This window comes from Zootoca vivipara, chromosome 2 (genome assembly GCF_965207765.1).
Source record: "Zootoca vivipara chromosome 2, rZooViv2.hap1.1, whole genome shotgun sequence".
Lineage (NCBI taxonomy): Eukaryota > Metazoa > Chordata > Lepidosauria > Squamata > Lacertidae > Zootoca > Zootoca vivipara.
In genome coordinates, this window is record NC_142584.1 from 49794973 (window position 1) to 49821071 (window position 26099).

The window sequence follows — 26099 nt, forward strand, 5'->3', positions numbered from 1 at the left end:
AAGCCAAAACCAGCCCCATTAGCAGAAAAGGCTGCCTCATCAAGCCTAGCTGAGGTCAGTTAACTGACGATTTTGCTCTGTTTACACAATCATTGCATCATAGACCGCTGTATTAACGATTTCAGGGCCCCTCTTAAACACAGGAGGATAAACAAATGATATAATGGTGTGGGGGCAAATAGACTTACGGTAACAGAATAAACAGTCCTACAGCACTAAAGTGACTCATCCCGATTGTTAGACAGCGTGTTACACACAAATGAGCTGAACGGAATATGCAATCAAGAACATGCCATGGGAAACTCATGCCAGACACTATAAGCCTAACTCGGCTTTTAAAATATTATTGTCTCATTTATGGAATTTCAGCATGGCTACACTGGAAGGTGTCGACTGTGGTCCTTACATTCACCAACGGAAATACAGAGCAAGTACTTTCCCCCAAATACCTCGGGAACTAGTGCCATTGACCATATGAACTGTTTGCAACCCTAAAGCTCTACAGCCTCAACCGATTCCTTTTTATACACACATTTGGATCCCTCCTGTTACCTTTCTTCACAAATCCCACTGCAGCTGAGAATCCTCATGCCGTTAACTAAGGGAGAGGCTGCGTATCAGTGGAAGAACCCATACATATATTGCTCTTCCTTTCCATCTCCAGCATCCCCAGGTCAGGGTGGGAAAGTTTCCCTGCCTGAAACCTTGGACAGCCACTTACAACACTGAGCTAGATGGAGTGATAGTCTTGGCATAAACCAGCTTCCTATATTCCTGCCATTACATAAATTCCTACAATTCCCTCACAGGCTGTCTTGCTTATTAAGGCTGATATAGATACAGCAGCGACGGTGCGCTGCTGTGGTGCAGAGGGCAAATGACTCAGAAAGGAATGGCATTGTTTTACTAGGCATTGTTTGGACCTTTCAGCGGTGGGTGGAACCTGCTGGTTCCATTTCATAATTAATTCATTTAAAATTAATTACCAGGCAGATTAGCAATTAATTCAGACATCAGCATGGAGTCAGAGCCTAGAGGCCCCCAAGCATGCCTCAGTCTCTTGGCATCCTGAGAGAGGCAGTTCCCGCATGCCCAGGGCCGTCTTAAGCATGTCGGGTGCCCTGGCCCCGTGGTGTGGAGATCGCTCCGGCGCCCCACCCCACCCTGTTTCTTGCCGCAGCTGGTGAGTGGGAGCTGCGCACAGTGCGGCGCCCCCCTGGCAGCCCGGCGCCCTGGCGCACCGCGCCACCCAGCTTTCCCCTAGAGCCGGCCCTGCGCGTGCCATGGCTCTGTTAGTGCAGCCACATTTCCTACTTTGCAAAGGACTGTCCTCTACTGAGGAAAGTACTCCTCTCTTTGAAGGCTTGCAGACCCTCCAAGTATCCCTATTTTTCAGGGACATCCCTGATTTAGAGAAGCTGTCCCAGTTTCTGATTTGATCCTGGAACGTCCCACTTTTCCTTAGGATGTCCCTATATTCATTGGGGAAATGTTGGAGGGTATGGTAGGATGTCCCTATTTTTACTGGAGAAATGTTGGGAGTTATGGAGCTATCCAACCCCTGAGCCATCTGAAGGCAACCCTGTATAGGGAAGTTTTTTAATGTTTAATTACATGTTTATATGTGCCCAGAGTGGCTGGGGCAACCTAATAAGATGTGTGGGGTATAAATAGTAAAATTATCATTATGGAATGGGTTCTCCCTATTTTCACCGGGGAAATGTTAGAGGATTTGGGCTTGTCCAGTTCAAATCTGGAATAATGACAAACACCCAGAAGAAGGGGAAGCAGAGACTTTGAAGTTATTCCAACTGGTAGTTCTCACCTGAACAACAGGCACACATATGGTCACAGTCTTCCCCAATATGCTGAGAAGCGTTGTATTTCTATTTAAAGCATAGTAATTATTTCTAAGCTTGCATCTATGTCTATAAATTAATATATGCAGATTTTCTGCAAACCTGTGCCCTCTTTTATGTGTTTTCTCCTGCTCTGGAGGAGCAGCCACAGTCAAGTAAGTGAGGTGTATATGTGTAAGCATCTTCTTCAGCTTTTGGATTGCAATCTGAGCTGTAGAAGTTTTATTTTAGGGATGGTTTGCTTTGGAATACTGATCAGCTTTACCCCAGGTTCATATTCCGCACTGGGATATTATCGTGTTTGGCGACATCATTACTTATCATAAGCTGGACCAATAATCTTACCTGATTTTACCATAATCAAGGCATCACCACCAGAGAGAGAGAGAGAGAGAGAGAGAGAGACAGTATATAATCCCTATATTATTCACCAGATGGAATGAAGGAATCAGAAACTCCTGCTAAGACTTTAAGTGGTCCCCCCCCCCCAAAAAAAAATTACTATGCTCAAACTCCTTCCCCCTCCCCCTCCCCCCCGTTGGGTTTTTTCTTTCTTTTTTCTTGTCTAGCATGTATCAAAGCTGAGTTGTGTCCTAGACTATTTGCCTGTGGCAAAGGACAAGAGAATACACACTGCAAAGATACATGATCTTTTCAGTTTACAAGTTTGTACTGTGCAATGGTATGATGATTGCTCAGTAGCTTTCCATGGTGATGTGCTGAGCTGTCAATGCATAGCTCTAGTCAGTAGAAAAAAGATAAGTGTTTTGTCCAGTTAGCTTCAACAATTTAGGTGGGTTTTGTCTCTGGTTTACTGGCCCCAACAACATCCAACATACCATCTCAGGACTATTTAATTGCTCATCTTCTAACATTGTGTATGCCATCAAATGCCAACAGTGCCCTTCAGCTCTCTATATTGGACAAACAGGCCAAACCCTACGCCAAAGGATAAATGGACATAAATCTGACATCAGGAACCACAAGACAGAGAAACCAGTAGGAGAACACTTCAATCTCCCAGGACATTCTATACAAGATCTCAAAGCAGCTGTTTTATTACAGAGAAATTTCAAGAACAGACTGGAAAGAGAAGTTTCTGAATTGGAACTCATTACCAAGCTTAAAACCATGGAGCCACTTGGGATGAATAAAGACATCGGATTCTTATCTCATTATGCATGATCAAGCTTTCTTTAGTGCCTCAGCCCTTGCTTTCCCCCCCCCCCAGGACTAATTGCAGTCATCAGCAGTCGTTAACAGCCATCTACAGGTTTACCACTCCCATCAGCCCATCACCCATTCCCACCCACCCCCACCACCCTCTGTATATATATAAGGGTCTGACACTTCTGTTTCAAGTGTATCTGAAGAAGTGTGCATGCACACGAAAGCTCATGCCAAAATAAAAACTTAGTTGGTCTTTAAGGTGCTACTGAAGGATTTTTTTTATTTTGCTTCGACTCAGACCAACACGGCTACCTACCTGTAACTAGAGCAACTCAAGTTACTAGACCTGGAAGGAGACTTACAAGAGGAGGAAGGAGGCTTAAATGTCAGAGATCATCCGTTCTCCTACCTGGCTTGTTCAACTTTCACCACCATAGACTCCTGCTACTTATGGTACTAGCATGTTAGCCACAGTGCTCAGGCACATCTTTTTAAAACTTAGAAGAAAAATGTGTTAATTTTATTGTTTATTTTATTTATTACATTTATATACCACCTTTTCTTCCAAGGAGCTCCAAGTGGTGTACATGATTCTCCTCCTTCCCAGCTCATCCTCACAACAACCCTGAGAGGTAGGTTGGGTAAGAGATAGTAACTGGCCCAAGGTGGGTGGAGTGGTTATTCGAACCCAGGCCATAGTCCAACACTCTAACGAGGCAGCAGTTAATAGGGTGCACAGTGTTACAATAATAGGGTGCACAGTGTTACAATAATAAGTTAATAGGGTGCACAGTGTTACAATAATTAATTCAGTGCACAATGCCAAGGATCATAATGTGCAACAGATGGAAAAGTACTGGAGCAGAATTAGCTTATACACAGCAGCTTATAAATACAGGTAGGTAGCTGTGTTGGTCTGCCGTAGTCAAACAAAATAACCTGGCAGCAGAACCCTGTGTTGTGGGTGGGTGCAATTGGATAGCCACGACACCCAATTGGTAGGTCCCTTGATGCTGGGTTGATTCAGACTAACGGGACGCTAGCTAAACGGATCAAGGGACCTATATATGCCCATGCACGTGACTCAGAGCTTCCTCTTTTGGTCAGTGCATAGGAACACCCGCCCACCTCTCCCTACTTTTAGGGCTTGCACGCTTGACCTTACTATGCTGTCATGTATCTCTGTCGTCGGGACGGGGGCACAGCAGGAATTTTCCCCACTTGGCTGATTGGCTGGTGCCACTTGGGTTTCACCTGCCGCGTAGCAAATCGTCACAACTTGTAAGGTTGCGGATAGGCTCTGGTTCAGATGATAGGGATGGGGGAAGGGTATTCCATTAAAGGAATCCAGGGACTCAATGGTTTGAGTCCAGGGGGACATCAGGGTGGTGGACATAGCATGTCCCCTGCTTTCCGCCTTTCCAGGTGTTCACCCTAGGCTGACCTAGGCTGGTGCCCTGGGTACAATGGTACAGAGAGCTAGTCAAGCCATAGCCTATGCAACCACTCACACGGGGTAATCAATAAAGTTGTGGCCTAAATTCTGCCAAAAACCAAACCAAACCAAAATGTGAGTCTTGTCTGAATTTATTTCTTGGGGGAGGTTTAAAGGTGTAAACACGCAAGAGGAAAAAGTGTCTCTAGGCAACTAACCTACTTTTTTTTTTTTTTGCCGTGTTCACTTTCAAAGGTCTGCCTCCCTGACTTTTTTTAAAAAAATACATTACTTTCAAAAGTGAGCTGTCAGCTTTAGCATTGTCTCCTTGCTTTGTTGAAAACAGCCATTTAGCATGTAGCAGATAAGTTTCAAAATGCCATCTTTGCTGGAAGGCAGAGTTTAATTTCTTCATTCCTCCCTACAGGGGGGTCAGGAATCCTACCCCTGCCTTCTCATAAAGTTCTTTGTGACACAGGAAGGCCTACTTATTATACAGGAATGCTGAAAGCATTTCTCTTCCCACCCCTCTCCCTTTGATTTTTATTGCTTTAGCTTCTGGGTCCTTTGTGCCTCGTAATTATACATTTTGCTTCACATCTTTGCTTTCCATAATGACTAATGTAAAATATGTGTACCAGGAAAGGGAAGCTTATAACTGAGAGATTAATAATTAGCAATTAGCGTTAATTAAGGTAATTATTTCAATAATAAGACATCGAAAAACAGCCACGCAGTAAACAAATCTGTAGAATGTGTTGTTGGATTGCTGATGAGAACAGGGAAGAAGGGGAGCAGCAATCATCAGGAGATTAAAGGGAAATGCCAAAGACATTTTAAAGAATTATTTTTGAGCCTTGGGGCACGATGGACACATCCAACCGGTTTTGCCTCTTGCAGAGAATCTTTAGCCCGTGCCACCGCTTACAACACAGAGAAGAGAGGAGGTTCGACTGAGAAACTTGATAATGCTCATTAAAAACTCCCATTGCAATGCAATTGGCAGCATCTCCAATGGTGCTGGGGAAAAGCCAGGAGGGCAGGGATACTTTTGAGGAGGCAGCAGTGAAATGTCTATCATCGTTTATAGTGCCAACACATCTTTCTTTTAACCACCTTGTCCAAATGAGTGCCTCTCACACTGCTGCAGTAATGATGCTGTCCGCCAAAGAGAGACAATTGTGGTCACATCAAATCAGTTAGAGCACACCAGTGCTCTTCTGTCCTGAATCACTTGGTCCAGTTGATGCTACAAGAAGAGATGTCTCCAGTCTTTTCTGCCCGACATGTCTCCCATGGAAACTGTTTTCTGCAGGGAGAATAATTTGGCTGATTTCTAAAAGTGCCTGTTAAATTTAAGCAAGATGTAATGGCGCTGTGGGTTAAACCACTGAGCCTAGGGCTTGCTGATCAGAAGGTCGGCGGTTCGAATCCCTGTGACGGGGTGAGCTCCCGTTGCTTGGTCCCAGCTCCTGCCAACCTAGCAGTTCGAAAGCATGTCAAAATGCAAGTAGATAAATAGGAACCGCTACAGCGGGAAGGTAAACGGCGTTTCCATGTGCTGCTCTGGTTTGCCAGAAGCGGCTTTGTCATGCTGGCCACATGACCTGGAAGCTATACGCTGGCTCCCTCGGCCAATAATGCGAGATGAGCGCGCAACCCCAGAGTCGGTCACGACTGGACCTAATGGTCAGGGGTCCCTTTACCTTTACCTTTAATGGCTCAGCTACTGATGACTCCCTGGAAAATACACCCACACCACTCTCCCAATTTTCAGGCCACCTGGCATGAGGAGGTGGGAGCCTTCTTATAGGATCTCATGGGCATGTTGTTGTTATTTGTCTCTCTCTACATCACCCAAACATATCCAGAAAATGATTAGGGAACATGAAGGTAAAGGTAGGCCTATGCAAGGGAAAGTGAGGGAAGTTCTCCTTTTCTTTCTCTGAAGGCATAACGACATTAAAAATGTAACCCTGTTCAATGGTGTGATGAAACCTGCCTGCTGAGTATTAATTATGACTGAATAGCACAGGCCACACCTTCCTGGCTATCAAGCCTGATGGAATCCTAAGGGTTAGTAGGAGAAACCATTAAAGTGATTTAAACAGAAGGCCTTCCAGCTAATGGTTGTGAAATGCAGGTTGCTCTCAGATGACCCATCTCCGGAGCATGCACCCTGATCTGTTGGCACAAATTCTGTGGGAAGGTTAGACAATGTTGGTTGTTTACTGAGCATTCATTCTCATTGGTTGGCAGGGGAAGGTTATACGGTGTTGCATCAAAAAATTGTCATCTCACAGCTTCTGGTGCATTTCCCCATCAATTTTCTTATCGCAAAATGTCCCATTGGGGGGTGGGGTGGGTTTGTTGTGCAAGAGCAACAAACCAGCTTTAATTATACAAGCTGAATTTGCTGGTATGTGATCAAATCCCACTCCAAAACAGCAACAGTTTGGAAGTGCCTTCAAAAATGCTTCTGGTGGACTTACATAGCTGCCAAGTTCTCCCTTTTTTTAAGGGAAATTCCCTTATGCTGAATAGGCTTCCTCGTAAGAAAAGGGAAAACTTGGCAGCTATGTGGACTTATCAAAGAGCACCACTGGGCCATTCTACCCTGTTTTGGTTAAATATATGCATTTGGACCTACAGTGGCCATGGTTTGGCGAGGTCTCAGTACCGAGAAAGCTGGCGATATAATGTTGGGGGAAGCAGAGTCAGCGGTAAACCCCACACCACCTTTGATGAATTTTAAAGCAGAAATAGGGAGGGACGCGGGTGGCGCTGTAGGTTAAACCTCAGAGCCTAGAGCTTGCCGATCAGAAGGTCAGCGGTTCGAATGCCCACAATGGGGTGAGCTCCCGTTGTTTGGTCACAGCTCCTGCCAACCTAGCAGTTCGAAAGCATGTCAAAGTGCAAGTAGATAAATAGGTACCGCTCTGGCGGGAAGGTAAACAGCGTTTCCATGCACTGCTCTGGTTCACCAGAAGCAGCTTAGTTGTGCTGGCCACATGACCTGGAAGCTGTACGCCGGCTCCCTCAGCCAGTAAAGTGAGATGAGCACCGCAACCTCAGAGTCGTCTGCGACGGGACAGAAATAAGCAACTTTTAAACCTAGGAGATACCCCCCCCCCAAGTGGCAAGTCTTTAGGATGACACGAGGGATTCCAGTGGTGGGCACTGCAAACATGAGCAGGGCCAGAGCTGGTGCCCCACACATGCATACAGTATCTCTACCCGACACTTACAGACCTCCACGCACAACATGCAGCACATACTTATAATACATACATACATACATACATACATACATACATACATACCGTACATACATCCCAGCTCCTGCACACAAACACCTAAACAAATGTGCATGCAGAGAGAGTCTCACTCCTCTCACCCACCCACAGCAAACAGGATTGGAAAAAAACACATTTCAAAATGTGATTTCTTTATTATGATGTTTAGTAGTTGCCAACTATAGAAATGTCTCAAAACAACTTACAATTATAAATAAAATTTACGGTTTGTGGCAGTAAGGTTTTCAAGTGTAATTCACAGATTCCGTTGCGGTGCACCTCAGAAATATCTGTAATTTAGTGCTGCATTTTATCTTTTGATTTTTTTAAAATTGATAATGGAAATCAAGGCTGCTTCAACTGGGGCCAGATTATTAAACATGCTAACAAGGCACTGACCCCAGGCTTGTGATTTTCTTAATATAACACTGGTACAGTTTCTTGATCCTGCCCCTCCAAAATCAGATCTGATTCAGCTTCTGTTGGCATTGATTCATAGAATTATAGAGTTGGAAGGGACCCTGAGGATCATCTAGTCAAACCCAAATATGCAGCCGTCTTGTATGGGGATCGAACCTGCAACCTTGGCGCTATCAGCACCATGCTCTTACTAGGTCAAGGGGCACTTCTCAGTGGCCTGATCTTGGGCCTGTGTTTTCTATTTACAGTGGTGCCTCAACTTACGAATTGATACCTAATTATATATATGACCTGGTATCTCCTTTTTATCGCAGAGTATTTATGTTGGCCCGCCTAAATGCTTTTCCATCCTCTGTGTTATCCGGAAGACTCAAAGGCATCCCCTACTGGAATAGATTATGCCCTTGTGGCCAGAACGAGGTAGACTCTATGGCTCACATGATTCTGGACTGTCCCCTTTCTATTTTTTTTTATTTTGGCCCCCTCTTATCCTTTATGAGACCTGGAACCCTTCCCAACAAGGAAACAGTGGTCCAGCTCTTGCTGAGGGATGACTTCCCCGAAATTACCAGAATTATGGCCCACTACTTGTCCAGAATTTATGTAATTAAAATCAATACATCTAGCCTTCAACAATGATAGCTGAGGGTCCCTTGTATGCCTCTTCCGCCTCCTGCTCACCATTATTTCTGTACAATGTAGAGTTACTATTTATACTAATGACCTATATGTTTTATATGTTTTGTCTTTGTTTTTATATTTTATATATATGCCTATAAAGGTGTTGAATTGAACTTACGAATTTAATCCGTTCCAAAGGCACCTTTGTAGGTCGAAAAATTCGTAAATTGAAAAGCGATTTCCCATAGGAATGCATTGGAATCGAAGAAACCCTATCTAAAACCGCCGCGGTTTCCGTTCGGATGTCGAGAAATTCGTAAGCGTGCGGCCATTTGCCCCATTCATAAGTCAAAAAATTCATTTGTCGAGTCGTTCGTAAGTCGAGGTACCACTGTATTTGTTTGTGTGTTTGTTTATTGCATTTATGTCCTATTGCATTTATATCTCCAAGCTCAAGGTGTTGTACCTTGGTTCTTCCCCTCCTCATTTACTCGGCCCAACAACCCTGTAAATTAGCCTGAGATGCAGTGACTGACCCAAGGTCACCCACTGAACTTCATGACCAAGTTGGGATTTGAACCCTCATCTCCAGGTCCTAGTTCAACACTCCAGGTTCTACTCCACAGAGCCTCTCCCTATAACTAAACTGGTACTGGTGTAGCAGGGGGGGAGTTTGTGAGCCACTGAGACTCCCGGCAATTTTCAAATGGTTATTATAATTATTATTTTAAAAAAAGGTTTGAGAGCTTAAACCAGATTGGATTAAGGTCTAATCTTGATGTACCCCTGTCTTTCCGGACATCAGCATCTATTTCTCCACATGTTCCTATTTATCCATTGTATCTCCACAAAGTGCTCAAACTGCTGTACAACAAATAAAATCACCGATAAACAATCTCTCAGCTCTGCATTTGCTACCTCTCCCCGCCAAAAAAAGAGTTTTGTTTCAACGGCCTTTGAAAATGTCTTAATGCCATGCCTAAAAGATTTCTCCAAGTAGCATTTTAAAGTCCTTGCTCCGCCGAGATCTTCTGAGCATTGTGCCGCTGGAGCTTAGGTTAAGTAAAAGACGGCTCGAGATAGAGATCAGACACATGATTCCCAAATAAGGTCAAGTTTAAAATTATAGTAGGAAAACTCCAAACACTGAAACCGAGCTAATCCTAGGTAATGGAGCTGCATGCTGATTGGTAAATGCTCATGAAAGTTTTAGATAAAGGAAAGCTGTTTGTAATTAGAAAAGGTTAAAGCCAGAAGTAAATTTTTATGGCTTCTCCCCCCCCCTTTTCCTCTCCCAGTCCACTTTGATGGCTTTTAGAAAATAATGATAATAAAAGCTCCACTGTGTTTTCTGTCTAACAGAGATAATTCACTGCATATATAACTTCCTAGTGTGACATAAGAAATTAAAACGTTTTCATTTAGAAGCAAACTGGTTCAGTTCCCTTCCAAAGTGTGCCAAGAAAAGAGGGAGGGGAATTTCTCCCAATTATCTTGGCAACGAGAGGCAGGGCAGCTTGCCAGAGATTTACAACCAAACATTTGCAAGATGTTCACACAGAAAATTACGTGCTGAATGTTGACACACTTCCTTTTGTCAGTGTTATTGTAACCCAGCCCTTTCCAATCAGCATTTGGGTATATTATGATGATACGTTTTGAGTCATAATCTTGTCAAGCGCCCCTGGGTTTTGTAGAAAGCGGCTTCCTTCACTTTGCCAGCTGGAATCTCTCTGCCAGAGTTGATGCCCCGATGCTGGATTTTGGGGGACGGTGGTGGTGGTGGAGGAGGAGGTGGGTGGGGAGTGGGTGATAAACTCTTGTGCTGCCAGCAGGCCACTAGGGGTCATTATAAGACACAGCCGTCTTTCCATTGAGGTTCCTCAGTAGTTTGGTTCAAGGAGCATATCCCTGCATTCCCTACTGTCTGAAACTGGAATGCTCCAAAGCAATTTGCTCTCGAAAAGTTTTCTGCAAACAGTGATGCAGTGTGTAGCTGCAGTTCAAAAAGGCCTGGAATGAGTCACAAAGGAACTGAACATAAAACAGCATTTATCATGGTGCCATGCTGTAAATCCATGATGTGGCCACATTTGGAACACTAAGTACAGTTCAGGTTGCCTCTTCTTAAGCTAGATTTCAAGGAGCCTCAAAGGGAGGGCACAGAAAGGGGCAAGCAAAATGAGGAGGAGGCCTGCTCAGGCAGTCGTCCCCAACCTGGTGCCCTCCAGATATTTTGGACTACACCTCCCATCACCCCTGACCGTTGGCCATGCTGGCAGGGGTCCAGTAGGAGTTGCAGTTCAAAATCTCTGGAAAGTACCAGGTTGGGGAAGTCTGGGCCAAAGCATTTGGGACGTCTTCCTTTTGAAAAACAGACTAGCTAGTGACCCTAGGAGTGGGACACATCAAAGAGGTATATGACATTATCTTTTTTTTTGAAATATATATATTTATTTATTATTATAATAACAAAACATAGATAAACAACTAACATATCATATCCAAACAACAAAAAACGACAAAAATAAAAACATAAAAATACATCGCTCAATCTTATATTCCGTATCTTTATCAACTTCCTCCTTTCCCTCCCTTCTAGATTTCTATATATTACTTACTTAGCACTTTCTAAATCTTAATACCATTCTATTTCTTAATTATCTAATCTAAATATTACTCTTATTCCCTTTTCATTCAAAAATTTCCAAAACCTCATAATATAATTTTAATCTTAAGAGTATAATAACATCCTCAGTCGTGTGGAAAGAAAGTGGGGTCAACCAGCTAATTGGGAGCAAACAGGAGATAGCAAATGCATAGAGGAGAGCAGGATTTGTGCAGAAAAGCCAATGGGCATGTATGGAGAACAGGGACCTGCATGATTCCACTCCCCACATCAAGGCATGCATTGTTACCTCCCATTTGGTTGCAAGGACAGGGTGAGAGGGTCACAGAAATAGCTGGTAGCATTAAAGCAAAGGGCGTAAGCTGTGCCATGTGCCCAGGCGTGAGCACTGACCATTCAATAATGTAGTGTGGCCATAAATGACATTCACATTTGGGTGTTTATTCTGTTGTTTATTATTATTCAGTGGGTTTCTGATGTGCAGGGGAATGCCTGCCATGGGTGGGCTATAGGCAAGTTGTGGGGGATCTCCCACCCTAAGAGAATGGGTTGTAATAACATCGACATGAGAAAAGCACAATGTGTAAATGGTGGTTGTATGCCTGATTGAACTGGGGGAACATTCCTAAAAGCCATCATTAAAGTGCTTGAAAATGCATGTGTAGTTCCAGCCTTAGACTTCCCTTAGGGACTGCGAAGGCTGGTCCTTCAGTGCAAGTGGGGCACTGCCCCACCAACCTCTGTGTGCCCTTACCCAGCCCCCACCTGCCTGTCTTCCTGCTTGCAACCCATCTTAAAGTGGACTTTGTAGCACTTTGTAAAAGAGAGGAAGATGGGGATAAACCTAAAATCCATAGGCGCTGTCTGCCATTGGCTCCAGCTCCAGCTACCCTTGGGCTCAGTAGCTACCAGCCACCACTGCTTAGAGAGGAGCCTTTCCAAACCCTTAAATCTCACACATGAACAACCATGGGGCCCACATGTGCCCTTCGCTAAGGTGAGTGCTCAAATCACCATCTCCACCACAATTTTTTTTTCTACCTTCATATGTGGGAAATTGTGCTCTTCTCAGCCTCTCATCCCTGCAGCTTCCTGCCCATGTAAATCATGCTACCCCATGATTTACATTATATAGATGAAAGATACATTTATCCCAGGAGAATAATTTATTTGTCATGTCTGTTTTGTCCTGCCCATTTTCCCACCCTCGTTTTGTTTGCTTCATTCTACCCAGATCACTCCTCCTCCTTTTGATTTGACTTATCAGTCCAAGCTGACTTTTGTCATCAATCCAGGCTGGCTTTTGAAGAGCCCCTCATTTATAGTTCTGAGCAAACTTGTGCAGGGGAGTTTTGGTAATTTGGTAATCCCCAGTCCTCTCTGCAGTCATGGGTTATATCAGGTTGTGGGGCACTTCAGGTCTGGGATCGTGAGACTTTCCCCAACTAATGCCTCCCCTCTCCCCAGCCACATCTTCCTTGAGTGTTTTTGCCAGGCTGGAATGTGTCCTTAGACTTTGATAAGGCCTCTTGCTTGTCTGGATGGAGGATCGAGGGCTATGTGCACAGAAACTAAGCTACTGTGCAAAGGTAGACTTTGCATTAACTTCCTCTGACCAGTGTGGTGTAGTGGTTCAGAACGGTAGTCTCGTAATCTGGGGAACCGGGTTCGCTTCCCTGCTCCTCCACATGCAGCTGCTGGGTGACCTTGGGCTAGTCACACTTCTTTGAAGTCTCTCAGCCCCACTCACCTCACAGAGTGTTTGTTGTGGGGGAGGAAGGTAAAGGAGAATGTTAGCCACTTTGAGACTCCTTTGGGTAGTGATAAAGCGGGATATCAAATCCAAACTCTTCTTCTTCTTCTTCTTCTTCTTCTTCTTCTTCTTCTTCTTCTTCTTCTTCTTCTTCTTCTTCTTCTTCTTCTTCTTTTGCCTCTGGTCTTGCCCACCAGTGACATGTGGCCACTGAAAGGTTGCCTGGGAGGGATTGTGGCGCAGCCTCACATTTTATACCTTTGAGTTTCCACATCAGAAATGTTATGCTTATACTGAGTCAGACTATTGGACTGCCTAGTCCAGACATGGCCAAACTTGGCCCTCCAGATGTTTTGGGACTACAACTCCCATCATCCCTAGCTAACAGGACCAGTGGTCAGGGATGATGGGAACTGTAGTCCCAAAACATCTGGAGGGCCAAGTTTGGCCATGCCTGGCTAGTCCACAGAGCAATGCAATAGATTCGGATCTGAAACCAATGGGGTGCTTTGTAGTTGGAATGGAGGTGGAGACAAAGTGTTTAGAAAACAAAGCTTCGTTGCTTAACAAAATTTCATTTGCATTTTATTTTATTTTTAACCTTGCCTCTGCTGAACTTTGAAAGCAACTTCCAGCCAATGGCAGGAAGGGTGACTGAGAGCAAGCCAGTATTGTCACTGACAGGTTTATCTGTCCATGGACTGAGGTCCAGCATTGCCTGCACACTGCACATATCTCTGTAGAAATTTGCACTGATCTGGCCAAAAGGCTCCTTTACATTCCTTGCTGAGTTTCATGCCAATACTTAGCTTAACAAACCAGATGACAGCAGGGTAGCAGAAACATTGAAATGTTCCTGTTTTAAAAGGGATTGGCATACAAACCTCTGAACCTATTTGTCTGAACAGGATACCATCCCTGCACATTTCATCCAATATTGTGTTTTGTTTTTGTTTTAAGTGGAGACGTTATAGACACATTGTGATTTCCCCATTGAAATCAACAGGAAACGCGAGTGAGCCTTTGTTTATGAAATGAAGCAACCCTCTGAAGTGGGAACAAAACAAAGCAGCATGTGGCTATGAAGCAATAAAATGAAGTGGGTTCTCCAACCAAGCAACAAAAACAAACTGATTCATTCATTCATTCATTCATTCATTTTGCACAGTTCTGCTAGCCCAGTGCTGTTGAATGTAACTGACAGTGACCTTTCCGAATTTCTCAGCCAGAACTCTTCCCCCAGTCCAGCCAGCTGAGATAATTTTGAATGGAGCTGCCAGAAACAGAACCTGGGATCTTCTGCATGTAAAGTGTGTGCCCTGCAACTGAGCCTATCTCCCTCCTTGTTTTCAGTACAGGAATCCAGTCTCTACTAAGTCACCATTTGTTGCAAGTAGTCATCCAAGCGTGTACAGTATGTGTTGCAACAGGAAGAGTAAAAAATGATTTCAGCATGCAACAATTGATGGATTGATGTCTCCTTTGGATTTCCATCTTCAGAGTACCAGATAAACACTCCCTTGAACGGATACAGTGATCATTCGGAGAAAGATCTTGAAAATTCTTGTCAAAAGGTTATGAGGTTAGTCCCCCTGACCATCACTCACATGACAGCTCCCATGGAAATCAATGGCACTATTCATGAGTAAGGATGTGTTTACAGGACTGCGCTGGATGCTCAAGAGGCAGCCTGGGGCCATGCACAGAATATATCAGAGTATATCAGAACTACACGTCTTCCTTGACTCCAGCAGCAGCTCAAATGCAAATCTTTGCTGGTTATAGGCAGTTTTCACTCTAACGCATTAAGAGTCAAAGGAAGTCCTTTAGTCCTTAGATTCCTGTTATTGCCATTGAAGAGGAGGCCTCTGGCATGTAACTAGATATCTAGTGGGTTGTGTGTGTTTTTTTTAAGTCCTGCTGATCTTTGACTTTAAACTTCTGGACAGTATTAGTTTACATTTGATTTAAAAACATGTGTGGCATTCTTGGCCTGATTGAGTTACATGGAAAGAACACCAATAAACTTCCTGTTGAAACTAATAAAGGAAATTGTTCCTTCCTTATCAATCTATAAATTATCAATGGGGCTGAGGGGGTTAGAGGGATTTGAAAATGGAAGCATCTGTTTGATAGAAAATAAATTTTGAATGGTGGAAATATCATAACGGAAAATAAATAACAGCAGGAGACCCCCAAACTCAACTGAAGGCAATATTGCACAGTTAAAATCTATCCCATTGCAATAAGAACATATGAAGAGCTCTGCAGGATCAAACCAAAGGCCCACCTAGTTCCATATCTTGTTTTCTACAGTGACCAAACATATGCCTCTGAAAAGCCCACAAGGGGAGCAGTAGCCTTTTCCTGCTTTTGTGACACAGCCACCGGTATTTAGAGCGACGTTGCCTTTGGTCCTGAAAGTAGCACACAACAGCATAACAATCTCCTGACTCATAGCCACCCTCCATGAATTTTACTAATCCTCTCTTAGATCCATTTCAGGATCTTCAACAGCACTGAAGTATCTTAGACTTGTGAACGGGGAAAGGAGGGGAAGTTATTCTCTAGCTTGGATTACAATCCAAGCCAGTAAATAACTACCAGGTGGTGGTAGCTGAATTGGGAATATTGGTGTACTTTGCAAGCACAGCCCATTTATCTTCGAAACTGGATCGATACAAAATTTGCTATTACCAGGACCGAGCCCTTAGTCACAGTCATCTATGGCAAGTCTTTTGGAATGCCTTCCCCAGCCTGGTGCGCTGAGATGTTTTTAACTAGAGCTTGAATCTGGCATTTTATACCTGCAACACGAATGGGTGACTAGTGCTTGAACCTGTTGCATGTACAGATTAATTTATCTTCCCTTTAGTACAAATTACCAGTATTCCTGTGATGAAGGCGGCTTGGCATATTTACAACAGAGTCTCTGTGCCTTTAGCAGCCACATAAGCTAGAAGTCAGCAGCTCAAGTTTTTTTTCCCCTATCATTGCATCAGCCAGAAAAGTTTCACCGGCTGATTTCTGCCTATTATGCAAAAAGCACCTTGTCCTCAAAAAGACACCCATCTTGTGAGCTGTTTTACAAAATCCACAAACCAGTCTTCCTTTCCAGGGCATTCCAGATTCAGTAGGTGGGTTGCAATCTTCAAGACCACCTTCTACACCTTCAGTGGTACTGATGCATCCAAGAAGGTTGCTGTTCTAAACCACCCACATAGTTTCTCCATCAAGGAGGCCTCTAACTGGAGATGGTGGTTAGAGCATTGGAGAGAGCTGGGTTCAAACCTCCACTCAGTCATGAAGCTCATAGGTGACCTTGTGCCAGTCCTTGTTTCACAGCCCAATCTACCTCGCAGGACAGTTGTGAGAATAAAATGTCAGTGAGCCTGGTATACCTTCCCAAGCTCCTTCATGAAAGGCATAATAATAAGTTTGCCCTTGTGTAGAGTGGGGCTGATGGAAACCCATGAATAGCACAGGAGGTAAAGCAGAAAAAAGGTTTCCCACTAGTGTATCAGTAAAGATAAATAGATGTCCTCCAAATTCCAGTCTGGCAACCCAAGTATAAAAGCTGGGCCCTCCTGACAAACTAATTACCGTATTGGCTCGAATATAAGCCACACCCGCAAATAAGCCACACCTTTAAAATTTTGGCGCTTGGGGGTGGCTTGGGAGCTGTGGATGGGATGGGTGCCATTGCCCTGCACTCTCGGGCTGCACTCTGGGGGGGTGGGGAGCCATGTCACTTTGCCGGTGGCGTAAGGTCGTGAATATAAGCCGCACTTTGACTTTTCACAATCAGAATTGGGGAGGGGGAGTGTGGCTTATATTCGGGCCAATACGGTAATGTGATCAACCAACCATGTAAAAACATGCCTGGAGAAAAATAAATCAGCCCAAGCTGTGGACATGCAATCCACGTTTTAATTCCTGGCCACCGTGGCTAGGGTCCTGTTCATTACCCAGAGTCGTTTTAACTTCAAAACAAAGAGAGCCTTTCCCTTGCGCTGATTCAGCAAAGCATCCTTTTTAGTCCACCGTGCATGCCCTTGTCCAAAATTAAGCAGCAGCCAAACTGTTTTCCTACATGGTGGCCTAACTGTGGTATTCCCCTAGCTGATGAACTGCGTGCTGATCCGTACGTTTCTGCAGCAGGTTTGGAGTCGGGAACATTGTTTGTTATTCCACTCCCTGTTCCAAACCCGAGAAAACATTGTTTATAGGAAACTTCAAAAGACTCTGTCTTAGATATCAGGCCCATATTGCATGCACCTTTGCCAAGTCAAATTAGGTTATTTTACTTGATATTAAGTTTGACAAGCAAAGAGACTGTGAAAACCAGAATTCCAGCAGGGTGTGCCTCCTGTAATTCAGTAATTTTTTTAGTGTTACAATTCTCAACAGTAGCTCTTTTCTCCACTCTTAGATTATATTACTGTCTATATTTATCTTGTCTTGAAATGTGCCTCCTTGCATCCTAGCCTGCGTCTAAGATCAAGATTCTTCTGTAATGGAGATAAAGCAAGCAGACTTTGTTTTGGCTAGCAAACTTGTGCTGCCACTTGTACATGTCTCTGTGGCTTTGTTTTATATTTACCAGGGTAAATTAGGAATCGATTGTGCTGGTCGTGGAGTACCATGCACATGGCAGGCTTTGTTTTCACCTGCAAAACACCTAGAAACATTATACATCCTGTTCTCAGGGGGAACATTTCACATCCAGTTCTCCACAAGTAAACAAACAGTAACCAGCCACTGATCAAAAAGGATAATTGTAAGGAGATAGATGGTAGATAGATAGATGATAGATAGATAGATAGATAGATAGATAGATGATAGATAGATAGATAGATAGATAGATTAGATAGATAATTTATTTTTTTATACCCCGCCCATCTGGCTGGGTTTCCCCAGCCACTCTGGGCAGCTTCCAACAGAAAAACAACAGAAAAATGAAATAAAATAATCTATTAAACATTAAAAGCCTCCCTAAACAGGGCTGCCTTCAGATAGATAGATAGATGATAGATAGATGATAGATAGATAGATAGATAGATAGATAGATAGATAGATAGATAGACAGACACTGTAGGTAGGTAGGTAGGTACCTAGAGCAGCGTACATGCTGTGCATCCAGGGGTGGGGGCGAGCATCCCAGGGGGCAGCGCAGCGATGTCACCCCCCCCCCTCAGTGATGACACCTGGGGCGGCCCACACCTGCCACACACCCCTTCCGCCGCCACTGGCCACAGCTGCAGCCTTGAGGAAGACAATCACTCCCCTTTCCATGATGCAGAGCAGGAGGCAAGGAATCCAGCTAAAAGGGAACCAGGCACCTGTGGCTACTTGCTTGGGAGCAGGTCCAAAGGAATTTGCCTCCTCAGTTCCACCCTCCCAAAGCAGGGGAGGAAAACCTCAACAAGGAATCTCCATTTCTTTCCCTGCAAGCAGGGCCATCTTAAGCGTAGCTGGCGCCCTGGGGCCATGGTGCAAACTATCCCTCTGCCCCCCCCGTTTCCGAGCGCGTGACGACTGTCTGGCGGGCACAGCCCACAGCGCGGCTTTCACAGGCGCCACAGCGCGGCGCCCCCCCCCCCTGGCAGCCTGGCAGCCTGGTGCCCTGTGCCACCCAGCCTTGCCTTACGGCCAGCCTTGACTGGAAGAAGAAGAAGAATCGTTTGGGGGGGTTGATTTTGTTTGTTTGTTTGTTGTGAGTGTCAGGAATTTTACTTTCTGAAATATGGCTAGCCTAGAAATGCCAAGGGCTGAAGCTCAAACTTTCTGCATTTTATTTACTTACCCCTTACAAACTTAGTTACTTACTGAATTATGTGGCTGCCCTATAAAATAAAGTCCCAGCACAGCTCACAAATCAAGTACAGTGGAACCTCGTTTTACGACTACCTCCGTTTATGAAAACCTCCGTTTACGAACGCCGCGGACCCGGAAGTGTTCACATCCGGGTTCCGCAGCATCAGATGTGCAGACATGATCTGCGCAGCTCGTGCATGGGCAGAAGCGCTCTATCGGTGCTCCGCGCATGCACAGAAGCATGCCTTCGGTGAGCAAATACCTCGGTGAGTGGCCTCTGCGGAACGGATTGCGTTCGCAAACCGAGATACCACTGTACAATGAAGATACAAACTAAAAGTGAATAAAACTATTAAAAAGTTTTAAAATACAAATTCAACACAAGATATAGTAAAACTAAGGATCCATATGCAATGTTATGGGCTTACAAATATTTCTGCCTGTTTGATCCTCAGAGTTTGATCCTCAATTATCTAGAATACAAGGAAAAGCATGGGAAAATCTTCAATGAAGAATCTAGGAGGAAGAGATCAAGAATGGCCTGAAAGTCTCATGTGGCTCCTCAGCCTGATTTCTGTGGGATATCCAGCCTCATATAACCAACATGCTTAACTCTAATTAATGCATGAAGGAGTTAAGATCATAGAGTAAACTGCCCTGCTGGGCTTAGCAAAGTCACTCCCCCATACTTTGGGATGAAGAGACCAAACACTTTAGTCTCTCACTTCCACCAAATATGGAGGTCTAAGCAGAATTAAGAAATTTATCTTTGTGTTTCTATACAAATAATTTAGAAACATTTACTATTTTGGAACCTAAGTTATTATGCCTCTGTTTTTTTGATGTTGTTTGGGAAAGCACATGAATCTGACCTTTGAAGAGTTTGTGAGTAAACCATTACTTTGGAAGCAACTTAGAAGGGTATATTTTAAAGGTCTAACAGCCTATTTTTCCACACTTTTCCTTGCTGCATATTTTGTGATTTAAATCTTTGCAGGGTTCTCTGACTTACCCCAAACCTGGACCTAGGCATCCAGAGAAATCTCATTTTTATATTATCCCATAACTATTTCCCCATTTACCAAGTAAACCAACAATTTCATGTGGGTGGGGGAACCTAGAGGGAGAAAAGAAAGGAAAGGCAGGGGGCGACAGAGAAGAGTGGGAGAAGCCCTTTGGAAAGGATCAGTTCAGACCTCTGGCAAGACCTCTGTCCTTCCCCAGACCAGTGGCAGACTTTGAGCACTGAGATCTTTCAGTGGTGCCCTGTGCGATGCTAAAATTCAGCACCCCTGCGTCTCGCACTCTGTTCTGCAGCATTGTTGTTGTGCCCTCTGCAATGCAGTGCCCAGTGTGGCCAACCCAATTGCACTACCCTAAAACCGCCTCTGCCCCTACTGCCAGTTGAGCAGGGAAGAAGAATAAGGTAAAGGAAGGGGTGATAGAAAGAGAGAGCCAAAAAAGGAGGAGCTCCAACTCCATCCATTGCAAGCATGTGACCCCTGACAGGTTACCCCCAAGGGAATGTGTCCCTTGGCAGAGAAAAGATTCCGCGTTCAGCACCCTGTATACAGTGGTACCTCAGGTTACAAACGCATCAGGTTACAAACTCCGCTAACCCAGAAATAGTACCTCAGGTTAAGAACTTTGCTTCAGGATGAGAACGGAAATTGTGCTCCGGCGCCACGGCGGCAACAGGAGGCCCCCATTAGCTAAAGTGGTGCTTCAGGTTAAAAACGCTTTCAGGCAGGGCCGGCTCTATGGGCAGGCTGGGTGGCGCAGGGCGTCACGGTGCCGGCCCGCCGGGGGGGCACCACGCAGCCCGCCTGCCTGCCCGCCGGCCGCTCCGCCGTGCAGCAAGCCCGCCCGCCCTCCTGCCCACCACGCAGCAGCGCCCTTGGCGACCGTGCTGCGCGCTGAGCCCAGCCGCCCGCCCGCCCGTCGCGCTGGAAAACGGGGCGGCGGGGGCGGCGGAGGGATCCATCGCACCACGGCGCCAAAGGTGCTTAAGACGGCCCTGCTTTCAGGTTAAGAAGGGACCCCGGAACGAATTAAGTTCTTAACCAGAGGTACCACAGTACTTTATTCAGCCATGTCCAGGATCATCAAAGTGAATGGTCCAATAATAATAATAAAAAGATTCATGGCACTGGTTGTATTCTGCTTATGTCAACTCACAACCAGTTCTTTCTATATGAGAGCAATAATTTAGGACCAGAATTGGTTAATGGCAGACGGCCAGCAGTGTGCTCACACATGTGCATTTACACATGGTAATTGAAGAATGGAGGGTTGACGCACTGAGACATGTGTGTGTGTGTGTGTGTGTGTGTGTGTGTGTCCATCACGCACATTGAACCATTATACCAGCGTGTGTAAATTTTAACTGTCGCCCTCGCATACAACTTAATCAAGCCCCATGAAAGATCTGAAAGTGTAACTTTATTGGTTTCTTAGCAAAGGCTGCATGCTTTGCATCCTGGGGATAATCCCGCAGGGTTGGGATTCATGAATGAGGTCTCGACAGGAAGAGGTGATTACGCCGGGGGATGTGAGAATTCACCACAATGAATATTTACAAGCTATAAATCCAGCTGTTAATTTCAGGTTATCAAAACCAATCAGCGTATCCGAGTTCCCAAACAACATCTGATCACCATCATCATGCTGGCAATCGGGTGCTGACAAACATATACAGCGGAGCTGAATTTACTTAAGGATATGGCACTGGTTTCCTTCACTAAACACTGAAATGTGACCTCAATTACCAAGTCAGCTCTTACTCAATGTTAGAACATGAGGAAGAGGGAAAGTAGTACTGCTTTAGGAGGGGGAGAGCAGAAAACTTGAACATGCAATGTACAAAGCAGAGGGGGCGGTGTTCCTTTGGAGTTGGAGGAAATTTGAATGACTCTTTTTTAATTTAAAAAACACAACAACAACAACAACAACAACAACAACAACAACAACAACAACAACTGAAATATAGAGATATGCTGATTAATTGCAGGCAGATCTCTTCTATAATACAAAAGCACAGCTAAGCTGGTTCATACTTGCTTATTTGCAGTGCAAGCCCAAAGCATTTTTCTGCCCAAAGAGTGCCCCTCCTCCTCCACGGCTAGTGATTGGGCGGGGGGCGGGATACATGAACAAATACCCAAAATGAAAAACAGTTATCCTTCTAAGTGCATGCTTTTCCACATTTTGCAAGGCAGATGTGCACACAAGTGTGTGCATTTGTGAAAATAGCATGTGTATTTTATTTAGAGGGGGGGTTCCTGCTGGCATAAAAAACACAATAATGCAGAAATGTGGGGAATGAAACTACGACTGCACAAACAAGAAAGGGGGAAAAGCTACAATTTTATCTATTCCTAGCAGTGGCCCAAACATCCAAGAGTCTTGGTGGGCAGGAATGGGGGAGATGGCTCCAACTAGGTTTGCCCAATTGTTTCTGAAAAGTGCAAATAGTGGGCATTTGGAATAGCTCAACAGCAATGCTATTCCACAGAACAGGGGCAGCCATACTAAAAGGCCTGCTCTGAGGTACTGTGGAAAGGGCTTCTGAGATCTTTGGACATTGCAGGAGGAGCTTCCCACAGATCACAGGGATCTACACAAGAAGTCTTTGCATTAGCGGGACAACTTTGTATACTTATGGGGCAGTAGTGAACTTAGTTTTGCTCAGAGTCAATTGATTTCAAAAGTTCTTCTCTATAGCTTTTACTCCAAAAAAAAACTTAGTTGGCTACTGCCAGTTTTAAATTATTTCATAGCTTTATTTATTATTATTTTTTGGTAGCGATACTTTTCATGAATTAGTAATTTGCATTTTTCATTATGCATCCCCTTTTCCCCTGCTCTTTGTTTTTGAAGTAGTTATGCTTTCAGTAACTTAAACATCAAACGGGATTATGCACTGCACTATAGAGTTCTCACTCTGTTAAAGTGACAACCTGATTATGATGAAGATTACACAATTTGCTACAACAGCAGTTTCTTCTGCCAGAAATCCCACTCTATCCCTGCAGACCAGCCTGCCCTGCGTGGTGAGGCACTCCTTGATTATCCTTGCTCCTTTTCAACAGCTATGACAAGAAGGTAGAGCATTGTGGGGACATTGCACAGTAAGATGCTTCGCCACCATTTTGACAGCCTAGCTCTTTGCCTTGGTCCCTATTCAGAGGAATGCTTGGTAGATGTCACTCTGAAACACTTATTTTCACTTGGTTGCTCAGGGTGCTTATATATTGCTTTTCAGGTGGACATCACACGTGGATTTAATAACATTGTTACGTAAAGTTGTTAATTATGCTACAGGGGAAAGAAAGGCATTTTGAAAGCCTGCTTTGTTTCATTCCCTGCCCCACACCTCCCTCAGGGCAAGATGGTTCTTCAGAAGACCCCATGGTAGCCATTGTGTGTGCAGGGGCTGCCACTAGAAGCTGGGTGGGGAATATATCACAAGCTGTATCTGTTGTTTTTCCTTCCCTCCCTCAGGACAAGAAGACCCTGTGGTACCAGTTGCATATGGTGGGGCCACCCAGTGCCGGATTTACATACAGTGGTACCTTGGTTTATGAACACAATTGGTTCCGGAAGTCTGTTCATAAACTGAAGCGTTCATAAACTGAAGCGAACTTTCCCATTGAAAGTAATGGAAAGTGGATTAATCTGTTCCAGACGGGTCCGCGGAGTACTCAACCTGAAGCGTACTTAACCCGAAGCATGGGTGTAATTGGTTCCAGAAGTCTGTTCATAAACTGAAACATTCATAAACTGAAACGAACTTTCCCATTGAAAGTAATGTAAAGTGAATTAATCTGTTCCAGATGGGTCCATGGCGTTCGTAAACCAAAAATTCGTAAACTGAGGTGTTCGTAAACCGAGGTTCCACTGTATAAGCTAAACAAGCTATAGCTTAGGGCCCCACTCTCTTGCCCCCCCCCAATATACTTCTTCATAATTGTATTTCACGATTAATATACTTCTTAATTGCATTTCAGTTCAACAATTACTTTGATAAAATACATATTTTGTTATGTGCAAATGGCTTTAGATACCTATTAGGTCCACAAATTACCATTTAGCACAGGCTTCCTCAACCTCGGCCCTCCAGAAGTTTTGAGACTACAATTCCGATCATCCCTGACCATTGGTCCTGCAAGCTAAGAATCATGGGAGTTGTAGGCCAAAAACATCTGGAGGGCTGAGTTTGAGGAAGCCTGATTTAGCATATATTCAACACAAAAAACAGCGACAATTTGTTGTTGACAAAGGACAGCTGGACATAAAGGGCCCCACTACCTTCAGTAGCTCAGGGCCTCATCAAACCTAAATCCGACCCTGGGGCCACCACTGGAAAATGGATGGTGGAAGTTCACAAGCCCTATCTTCTTCTTCTCCTCCTCCTCCTCCTTCCCTCCCCTCACAAGACTCTTCCCCCACCGCCACCCTTTAAAAGCCCCTGCTTTGTACATCTCTCCCGGCTTCCCAGAGAAATTTCACATCTACGCAATGTGTTCAGCTGCCATTTTAGCTCACTGCTTCATTAATATCAGCTTTGCTCCCAGAGCACTGCTAATTGTTTTCTTAGCCATGGCAAGGAAATTACAGCCGCTGCCTGAAGTTCGGAGCCTGAGAATAACGTCATAAACCTTTGCAGAATCAGATTTGCAGATTCTCTTCTTTCGCTGGCTTCATCGTATCAAGGAGGAGGAGACCTGTCAGGGGTTTCGCCAGAAGCCCTTGCCATCTGCACCACCTAGTCTGTCTCCATGCAGGTTTGCTGAGGTTTCTCTTGTGGCAGTTCCACCTCGGGAGAGGAGGCTGTCAGGGTAAGGATCTATGAAGTCAGACCGCCAGGGGGAACATGGACAAATGATCCAAACAACTATATAAATAAGGAGCTGCGTAAAAGTTTCTTCTGAGAATCTGAAAGACTATTGCCTGTAATTAGTTAATCAGCGTAATTGTTTCTAATTAGACTTTAGAGGCACATCAGAGACTTGACTAGCTCTCCAGAAGGGAGGGGGGAGGGAGCGGAAAAGCTTCCACTCCCATGTTAATGACAATCATAACCCTCCAAGCTGTCAGGGAGGCTTCTCGTCTAATTGGAACCATTCTTACTGGAATGGGAAGCGAGATTATTTGCGAAAAAAGACACCCTCAGCATGTAATTTTCTATGTAACAAATCTAGAAAGATGGGTGCCCTTTGATCTTGATTCTTCTGTTATTGCTGTTCACACTGGGAAGGGTGATTTAATGAAACAATCTCAAGGTAATTTACCGCCTTTGAAGTACTGAAAATGTGCTGCCAACCCAATTTCTGGTTTTGTGGAGGCTGCAGCAGCAGTCGCTCAAGGTTGCTTAACAGAGCACCAGAACTGGAACATCAAGACATCAAAGGTTAAGGTGGCATGTGATTAATATCCCAAAGTATTCATTTGTTTCTGCCTCAGAGCCAATCTGACTAGTTATTGTCACTGGCTAATTTACACTTTGTGAGTAGTAGTTGCTGTTATTACTTACGTCGGCCAAGAAGGAAGATTATAAGTGTATTTTCATGAAGTGGGCAGTATTTGTGAATTGAGACATCGGGATCGACAGTCAAGGGTGGTCTCAGAACATAATAATAATAATAACAACAGAACATAATAATAATAACAACAACAACAACAATGATAAAAACAACTAATACTTAAATGTGTACAGTGCTTTCAGGTTCTCAAGCACTTTCCATGCATTATGTAGTTTTAATCCTTACAACAGCCCTGTAAAATAAATTGATAATTGCAGATGGGGAGGCTGAGGCTGAGAGATAGTTGCCAGTTTTGTAGTTCAGAACAAGGCAGATATGCTGCTCTGCCCCACCAAACCAGGTGCTGCTGCTGTAGGGTGCTTAAGAAATATTTAAACACCCCACAATGATAAGGCAAGTTGGAGTCACCAACTTCTAAATAAATGCTCGAGTGCCTTGGGAAGCAGGCAGAAAAACTAATGCCTCTTTAGCAGTGGAAGAAAACTTTGAGGACAGTGTAACAAAGGCTGCTAGTTCTTTACTAATGCTGGTGGTCAACAAAAGAGGTTTAAAGA

At 44.4% G+C, this 26099-nt stretch overlaps 2 long non-coding RNA genes across 2 annotated transcripts in view; one reads left to right on the forward strand and one right to left on the reverse strand.

Moving 5' to 3' along the window:
- The window catches only part of LOC148686851 (uncharacterized), a 68648-nt gene extending 53974 nt beyond the window's left edge, over positions 1-14674 (forward strand). Inside the window, exon 3 of the long non-coding RNA XR_015948123.1 lies at positions 14537-14674. This is a non-coding gene — a long non-coding RNA (uncharacterized LOC148686851). The remainder of the gene's footprint in view (positions 1-14536) is intronic.
- Positions 1-26099, reverse strand: part of LOC148686852 (uncharacterized) — a 121263-nt gene that overhangs the window by 26070 nt on the left and 69094 nt on the right. The gene's annotated exons all lie outside the window — the stretch shown is intronic.